Consider the following 2,709-nt stretch of genomic DNA (forward strand, 5'->3'; position numbering starts at 1 on the left):
CAATATTATTTAATAATTATTTATAGTTATTAAATAGTTAGAATTGGCATTTAAATGGTTGAATTAAGAAATTGGTATTTTTTGAGAAAATCAGATACAAAAGTGTTGAAATTGCAAAATTGTAAAAAGCAAGGCCCAAATCCACCAAGCCATGGCCGGCCACTTTTGTAGGCTTTTTAAGCTGATATTTTCATTATTTTAATGCCAAATAATTCAAACCTGACCCTAGTGGAATGCTATAAATAGATAGTGAAGGCTTCAGGAAAATTACACTTCTGAATCAGAAAAACCTGAGCCTTCTCTCTCTTCCTTGGCCGCCACTCTCTCTCTCTCTTCTTCCTTTGAAATTTCAAAATTACCTTAGTGATTAGAGTAGTGCCCACACACAGCAAGCAATACCTCAATCATAGTGAGGAAGATCGTGAAGAAAGATCATCAGCAAAGGAGTTTCAGCATCAAGGATTCAGAGAAAGAGATCCAGGTTCAGATCTTGATAATACTCTGCTACAAGAAAGGATACAAGGGTTAGAGATCTGAACGGAAGGAGTCATTTAATTCCGCTGCACCCAATGTAAGGTTTCTCAACTTTATATGTGTTTAATTTCATCGTTTTAGAAAGTTCTTATTTAGGATGTTAATAAACATACTTGTGAGTAGATCTAAGACCCTGGTAAAATAATTCCAACAACTGGCCTCAGAGCCATGGTAATTGATTTACTTGCAAGAAATTTGGACTTTAAAACGATTGTTTGTTTGTTTTTGGATGGTATCATGTTGTATTGAGTGTTATTTGATGATTGATTGGTGTTTGCGAATTATCGTTAAAAATAATTGAATATCTGTTTCTGGAATTATTTTTATTAGATAGTATGGAAAAAATTAAGCAAGTTACTTTTTTACAGAACTCAATTTCGATTTAATTTGAATTAGTTATGATTTTTTGAAGTTTCGAAAAATATCGGGGTTGAGCAACAGGGCCACGCGCGCGCATGAGGCTTGTGCCTCGGACAGCACGAGCGCAGACAGCTTTTCTGTCTAAATCCCTGGGCTCCGCGCGCGTGCTGGCAGCCTCCTGCGCCGAGCTCCCTCGGCCATGCTCCCTTCCATGCGCGCGCGGACAGTATGTAATGCATACTGTCCGTACAGCTCGCAAATTTTTCGTTTTTCTTCGTTTTTTCATGCTTTTTCATGGAATTAACTTCCAATTTTTTGTGTAGTTCTGTATTTATACTATTACTATTCCTAATTCAATTCTAATTATCATTTTGAATTAATTTAATATTTTTTAAATTTAATTCAAGATATTAGTGTAATTTGAATTTGAAAGTAGTTAGTATCTATCTTTTTTGCTTAATAATCTATCTTATTTTTAAATTTGATTATATCTTATCTTATTTTTAAATTTAAGGTCAGATTTTAAAATATTTTAAATTATTTTTTTTTAAATAATTTGACCTTATTTAAATTTAAAGTAAGATAACTATAATCGTGTAATTTTAAAAAGATGTAAGATATTTTGCTAACTTTTAAATTTTGTTATTTTATTTATTTAAATTACATTTAAAATCTGAAAAAGATATTCATTTATCTTTTTTTTTAATTTTTTTTTTAATTTTTATTCATAAAATAATATTTAAATTTTAAAAGTAGTTAGCAAATTTTGAAATGATATTTAGGTTGGTTAAAACCTAATTTTCAAAATTGTAGGTTTAATTTTAAATTTAAATTTTAATTTAATTTCGATTTTTTTTTTAAATTAATTATTTAATTTCGAAATTAATTATTTAATTTAAAATTAAATAAATTCTACATCCAACGATCCAACTAACCTTGTTGCAGGAGTATGTGTGTTAGCTTGTGTGTAAGTTTTCAAAACCTATTATTACTTGATTGCAAATAGCCATGGTTACTTTTTGCCAGATCTAATGATCTGATGGCTCCCTTGGTCAAGATAATAATTTGTAACAGGTATATTTACAATCTTCTTTCATCTGTGTATGACCTAGCAACATGATAGGACCCATCCAAAGTGTGCCTAGTGTGAGCCTATGTGTTTAATTTTATTATAGATGCATATAGGTTGTTGTTGCTAAAATAAATTATCATAGTTCTTGATAGAATTTATTTAGGCCCATTTAGTTTTTGGGCTATTCAATTAATAACAGTTGTTCATTTTAAGGTTAAATTCCTCTCTTTTGGGCCTTGTGTGAGAGTTGGGAGCCATAGAAGTGGGTACGACATACTGAACCCAGCACCCCCTCACATGAAGCACCCCAATTGTAAAGGCCCATTTGCCTGATTTGAATGATTGTACTAAGTTAATTACACTAGTTTAACCTAATTAAAATTGATTAGCAACATAATTAATTTCATTTATTTTGAAATTAATTTAAGAAAACCATAGTTTAAAGAATTTTATATTCTAAGCTAAACTATATGTATTTTCTTGTATTTAATTAAATATAGAATTATAACCATCTAGATTCTTTCTGAAGCTTAATTTAAATTTTTCATTAAATATTCCTATTTAAGTTGATATTTAGTTATCTACAACTAACCAACTTAAATCTGAATATCTTTTGGATTTAAAATTTCAAAATTAAGTTGAGGAATTTTAGGCATTGGTTATTAAGATTCTTTATATATTTTTTAAGTTAATATCTTTTCGAATATTAACTTAAAATGGAATATTTTAGATATTTTTTAGGT

This window comes from Cannabis sativa, chromosome X, assembly GCF_029168945.1.
Source record: "Cannabis sativa cultivar Pink pepper isolate KNU-18-1 chromosome X, ASM2916894v1, whole genome shotgun sequence".
Taxonomy (NCBI): Eukaryota; Viridiplantae; Streptophyta; class Magnoliopsida; order Rosales; family Cannabaceae; genus Cannabis; species Cannabis sativa.